Genomic DNA, 6,691 nt, shown 5'->3' on the forward strand with positions numbered 1-6,691 from the left:
GGAAAAAACCAGACTCAACTTTGGGGAAAACCAAAATCAATTTAATTTGTTACCATTCAAATCAAAACAAGGATAACAAGAAGTAAAATCAAATCTTAAAACAACTTCCCCCCACCCCTCCCTCCTTCCCAGCTCAACTCCACTCCCGGTTTTCTCTACCTCCTCCCCACAGCAGCACAGGGGTATGGGGAATGGGGGTTGTGGTCAAGTTCATCACACATTGTCTCTGCTGCTCCTTCCTCCTCAGGGGAAGGACTCCTCACTCTTCCCCTCCTCCAGTGTGGGGTCCCTCCCACGGGCTGCAGTCCTCCATGAACTTCTCTGGCATGAGTCCTTCCCACAGGGTGCAATTCTTCATGAACTGCTCCAGTGTTCTAGGGTCCTTTCCATGGGCTGCAGTCCTTCAGGCACAGACTGCTCCAGCATGGGCTTTCCCATGGAGTCACAGCCATCTTCAGGGGCATCCCCTTGCTCTGGCATGGGGTCCTCCATGGGCTGCAGGTGGGCATCTGCTCCCCTGCTCACCTCCATGGGCTGGGGGGGACAGCCTGCCATCTCACCATGGGCTGTAGGGGCATCACCTCCTCCCGTGCACCTCCTTCCCTCCCCCTCCTTCTTCACTGACCTTGCTGTCTGCAGAGGTGTTCCTCTCACATTCCAATCTCCTCCCATGCTGCAGGTTCCAATTCTTAAAAATGTTACCCCAGAGGTGCTACCACTGTTGCGGATTGGCTTGGTCTTGGCCAGAAGTGGATCCAACCTGGAGCTGGGGAAGCTTCTGGCAGCTTCTCACAGGAGCCACCCCTGGAGCCCCTCCCCCACTACCAAAACCCATGCCACACAAACCCAAACCAGCTCCTCACTACAAGAAAGACACTGAGGTGCTAGAGCGTGTCCAAAGCAGAGCAACAAAGCTGGTGAAGGGTCTAGAGAACAGGTCTTAGGAGGAGCAGCTGATGGAACCGGGGTTGTTTAGTCTGGAGGAAAGGAGGCTGAGGGGAGACCTTATCACTCTCTACAACTACCTGAAAGGAGGTTGTAGCGAGGTGGGTGTCGGTCTCCTTTCTCAAGTAATGAGTGAGATGATGAGAGGAAACAGTGTCAAATTGCACCATGGGAGGTTTAGATTGGATATTAGGAAAAATTTCTTTACTGAAAGGGTTGTCAAGCATTGGAACAGGCTGCCCAGGGAAGTGGTTGAGTCACCATCCCTGGAGGTATTTAAAAGATGTGTAAATGTGGCACTTAAAGATATGGTTTAGTGGTGGACTTAGCAGTGTTAGGTTAATGGCTGGACTTGGTGATCTTAAGGGTCTTTTCCAACCTAAATGATTCTATGATTCTTTTTAAAGCTCATCATATTTAGACTATGCACTACATATTACAGAGTACTTGTTTTAAACCTACACAGGCCATTTCATTTTTACTAACAGCTTATATAAGTTAATAGAGTTGCTTTAAAAGGCTTTGGAAAAGAAAACAGTTCTCTGTTAGTTGGGATTTGAACACACCTTTTGCCCTCAGTAGCTTGTAGAACTTCATTTTTTGCATGTGTCAGACTCCCCACAGGCCCTGCGAACATATTAACTGCTGCAACAGCGGCTGGTTCCTCTGCCCCTACAAAATACACATATTGGGAGGCTGTCATCTGGACATGTACATAATCCTTATAATGGGATCTAAGGGGTACACAACTCAGTCCTCTTAATGTAAGTGACAAATTATAGGTGACACCAAAACCAAGAAAGAATTGATATTTTCTGGTAAGTTAACCTAAAAGGAATATGAGAAAACATTGCAGGTCCTCAGCTTCAAGAAACAGCTCATACTTGTGTAGATCTTTTAATTTACTTCAGAAAATAGGATTAGTCTCATGCAAAGTCAGAATAAGTTTTGTTAAAAAAAACCCAAACAAACCATGATACATATCAGATAACATGTGAAGGAAAAAAAAGCCTTATTCCCCCAAACTCACTCAAATAAGCATGGTTTGCTGGCTGACTTCTCAAACTTCATCCCCCATTTTTACTAAGGAGAAAAAAGACATGAGAATTTAAAGCCTGCAAGAAATTCAGTGAGATACGTACTTCTTTGATACAGTCTCAAGCTCTGCCCTACGCTGAATGAAGTCGCCATGACAGCTATGAACTTTTAAGTCACATTTCAACTACAGAGTTGAAACTAGAGAATACAAACACTATGCTAGGTCTCCGTATTTGAATTTGAAAAGAGTGCTCTGACTGTTCTCTGATACAGTAAGGAATCTGAGAATACAGAGAAAGAAAGCTTCACTTATGATCTTTAACCTATATTCAGTAGAGATTCACATACAAAATGACTAAATGTGTATTGGTCTTGCCAGGCTCTTTGTGTTCACATCTGAACATTTTTCTCAAATCCATATTCATCCACTTGGAACTTTGCTACTCATATCCACAAGTTCCTTCCACAACGTTACTTACAATGAATATCTACTCCTACTCTTTTATGTCTCCAACCTTTTCACTCCTCTCATTTTATATTCAGTTCCAATGTTTTCCCAACAGACTTACACACAGAGGACACCAAAACAAAAACGCCCTCCCTCAGTACTTGCCAATAAAATAGTTTTAAATGTCTTTGCAAGAGACTGATTCCTAAGAATCACATTTGGAAAATGCAGCTCATCAAAAATATTCAGCACATCACAGCTTTTAAAAAGAACAATCCCAACACAGATCATCTAAAGAATCTGAATAAGGAAGAAAAGTTCTTAATTTTTGCCTACAGAGAAGGCTATCTCAAAGTTCTCATGAAGACTGCCTGACAGAGCATATGCTCAGCAGCACCATAAATTGTGCCATGAATGCTCTCATCCCTGCTCACAGAATGATTTACTCTTACTGCAATGTGAAAGAAAAATTTGGCCAGTTCTGTCAGAAATGAACAGAGCTGGCAAACACAGACCACAAGACTAAGATAAGAGGCTCTGGACAGAGGACAGGGTTGAGTTCATGCAATTGCCGAGCTTGCCTAGGAGAGAGGTGTTCACAGATTTCAGGGATAGGAACAAAATTGCAAGAATGACAAGATGAAAGGGCTACTTAAACAGAAAGCAAGCAAAATGCAGCATATGTAGTGGCACTCACATGAAGTGCCACACTTTTTTTATAGTATCTGAGGTTGTAGTGGGAAATACAAAAAGCAATGTTACTGCAAGTGAACCAGGAGAAGTAAAAATTTCTCGGACAGCAAATCTGAAATGTGCTCACTGAGAACCAGGAACTGTGGACACTAAAAAGAAAAAGTCTTTCTTCTTCTGAGAGAAGAAGAGGAAAGGCACCAGTCTTTTTACAGCTGGAATGCCTATAGAAGACACTAGGTGACGCAGATTTATACTGCTTAACTACTTTTCTGTCAGATGAGGAACTGCACTGCAATCCAGACAAACTGGTTGGACAGCAATCAACAAAATACTTGAGGTGCAAAAGGCCTTCCTTTCTTTCTTTTCCCTTCCCACTGTTTTTAAAGAGCTGCTGCTGCTAACTTTTTACTGCCGTTGAAGAAAATAAAGCCCTAGCCTTCGCTGTTCTGACAAACAGAATCAGTAGAGGGCACCAAAAAGCAAAGGGAATTTCAGTGATCTTTCAAAGAGCTTAGTAAAACAGGCAACTACCCACTCCTAAGTGAAGCTGAAGAGTAAAAACCCATAAAAATCATCCTCATAAATCAGAGACCTAGACAAGCCTTGCCCACAAGAGAATTTAAATATGCCATGTTAGATTATTTAACTTGATATAGATGCTTACATAGAGAAGAAACCCATAAGCTGTATTTCTGCATGAACTGGGTAAGTCAAACCTATCTTCCCAGGAGTTTCAAGAATCAGTCCTCCACAGTCAAAACAACTCTCTGACTAAAAATAGGAAAAAAAGAAATTTCACATCCTACCTGTACCCTTATTCCTACGTTTTAAATCCCTCTGGGGAGAGGGGTAGGGGTGGTGGAGCTACATACAAAGACTAAGTCAGAGAACCTTTAGAAGTCTAAGACTTGCTCTGTACAAAATCTCATTAGATTCACTAGGAATTTAGCCCATGTAGTTTCCATGGACAAACATGTACGACAGCTCTGAAATGCAACAACACTACAATTTAAGTTTCAATTCAATAATAGGCCTGAAGAAGTAACTTGTCTTCGTAACTGCACCATTTTTTTATACTCTAATAAAGCTTGCATAGAGGCCTTTTAATTCTTGAAGGCTTTATTAAGAGAGTTGAAAAAGTAACTTGACTTCATCAACAAAATCACTTCAAATCATATAAATTATCTCCCGTTATGTCAATAAACCATATTGAAAAAATGTATTTACATAAGCTGATGCATAAACTTCACAAATCACAATAGCACTGATGCCACTGATGTCAGCTTCCAAGCCAAACCGTCTTTCACAAAAAGAGAAGACAATTATATACTACAGCTCCCACACCACTGCAGGTAGAAAGCAAGGACTGATCAACTTGCAACTTCAGTTTAGTATTTATTATACTTTTATTAAAAACATCGAAGTGAACCAGCAAATAAAGTTTAACCTACTCTATAAGTCAGAGAGATGACAAAGGAAGTTTCACATAGGAGAATACTGAGATGCCATATTTATAAGACCCTTTCATTTATATTCAACTTCTCTTCTTGCAATTACTACTCTTAACAAGTACTATCTGCTGGTAATGTACACATAGTTTTTTTTCCTAGAGATTTGGTGATCAAAAACGTTATCAACTTTCACTAACCATTATATCTGCCATGGCATCTATTTGCTCTCCTGTCTCATACTTCAACCTCTAACGACTGCACCCTTCCTTTTTCTTACCACACACACAAGTATCCACAGGGAGTTTTTTCCCCTCTTTCTCAGAACAAGAAAGCCTCTAATACCACAGCTGCAGTACCCCCTTGAAGGGAAAAAAAGTTTGTATTTTTCATTCTTGTAGTGCTATGAAGCAGTTAAGGAGGCTGTTGGGCCAATAAACAGCAAAATCCCCAGGATGTAGATAAATAAATCTGGCAACTGAAAGCAAAGTAGTTGCCTCGGTGAATGACATTTAAGAACGAGCATGTCAGCAACACCTAATCAAGTAGTAAGCAATACCTGAATAAGGCAGACTATTAATAGTGTCATTCATCTTACCGTTCCCGTTGCCTCACTATACATTTGAAGAACTTATTAGAACATTATGCATTTGCTTCAAATACTACTCTCAAAAATCCGTTTCCAAATCCAAATGCTATACATTCATAAACATTCTCATGGCTTACAGTTCAATGAACTTCTGTGTAACTCATAAATAAATTAAATAACTTAAAATGGATGTCTCCAGAAAACATCTCAACACATAATCAGTTTTAAAATACACTTCTTGAGGAAACAAGAAGCATCCTTCTGGTCTTAAGTATAAAAAAATCCCATTCATTCTAAACAGGAGTAGGAATTAATTTATATATACTGAAAAATGCTAACAAAATGCCCTAAAATGTATGCTTGCTAACATCAATGCTTCCTTGAACAGTTGTTCTTTCTCAACTAACTCGAGAGGATTAAAGACACCTAGAAACTTCATTTTGGTTCGAGAATGGAAGTACAATCGGCTGTTTGGTGCTTCAGAAATATTTGCTACCTCCTTGCATGCAGCACATGGAACCTGCTTGTCGTCTCAGGAACACCACAAAGCAAGTCAGTTCTGGATAATCAGCTGATTTTTAGGTTCCAGTTCTACCTTTTGCCAAAGCAGATAAAGCAATTTTAACAGGTTCAAATGCTTATGTTCCCCGAATTAACCTCGCGGAGGTCTCGTCCACCTTCCTTGCAGGCTGCTGCGTGCACACGGGGCCGCTCAGGCTTCCCTGCGGCGACCTCCCGCCCAGGCCGCCCGGTCTCCTTCACCCTCTACCTTTACCAACAGGAGCCCAACAGAGCCGGGTACTGCACGAAGCCGCCCCGGGGCGCCTTATGTCCTACTGCCGGAAGATCGCTCCCTTCCCCACCTCGGCTGCCGGGCTCAACGCTGCCGAGTCGCGGGGACCAGGCGGTGCCGGTGAGGCCCCGCCCCGAGCGGGCCCACCGCCCTCCTCCACCCCTACCTGCCGTCCCCACGCCGGTACCTGGGGCCGCGGGGCACGGCGGGGCCGGGCCCCCGCCTCTTCCGCGCGCCCCGCAGTCACCGTCAAGGCTGCCGCGCCGCCTTCTGTCGTGTCGGCCGGGGTGTCCGCCGCTGCCGCCCGGGCCGCGCCTCCACCGCCTGCCCGCGCGATCGCTTCCGGGAGCGTCGGCCCGGCGTCCCCCGCCCATCACAGGGCGAGTCCCCCGCGCGACCCTCGGCCGTTCTGCGTCCGCGACGCCGTCGCTCGCTCCCGCGGCCCGCGACCGCCGCCGCCCGCCACGTTCCGCTCCTCCGGGGCGCCGCGCGCACCCCGCCGCCGGCCGGTGACGTCACTCTTCAGCCGCCCCAGCCCCGCGAGGCGGAAAGGAGCTAGCCCCGCCCCACCGGCAGCGACGCGGGGCGTTCTTTGTTTGCACCTGGGGGCGGCAGGGGGGTCGGCCCGCGTACGTCACCGCCACGGCCGGAAGACGAGGCGACGCAGCCGACACACGCGGCGGCGGGACAACCCGGCACCCGTCAGCGCCTGCGCGCTGGCGCGAAAGCCACTCTCC

General features: G+C 45.3%; 1 protein-coding gene across 5 annotated transcripts in view; it reads right to left on the reverse strand.

Annotated features, from left to right (window-relative positions):
• RNF38 (ring finger protein 38) overlaps nucleotides 1–6,691 on the reverse strand; it is a 126,243-nt gene that overhangs the window by 48,834 nt on the left and 70,718 nt on the right. Inside the window, exons 1-2 of one of the 5 annotated variants that reach the window (XM_075020249.1) lie at nucleotides 6,142–6,164; nucleotides 1,512–1,617 (exon numbers count right to left, since the gene is read on the reverse strand). The exons of 3 other annotated variants lie outside the window; for them this stretch is intronic. The gene's annotated coding sequence lies outside the window, so the exon portion shown is untranslated. Of the gene's footprint in view, nucleotides 1–1,511; nucleotides 1,618–6,141; nucleotides 6,634–6,691 lie in introns of those variants that run through there. One more of the 5 variants, XM_075020248.1, reaches the window with a different exon arrangement.

Source organism: Buteo buteo, chromosome Z (genome assembly GCF_964188355.1).
Source record: "Buteo buteo chromosome Z, bButBut1.hap1.1, whole genome shotgun sequence".
NCBI classification, from domain to species: Eukaryota; Metazoa; Chordata; class Aves; order Accipitriformes; family Accipitridae; genus Buteo; species Buteo buteo.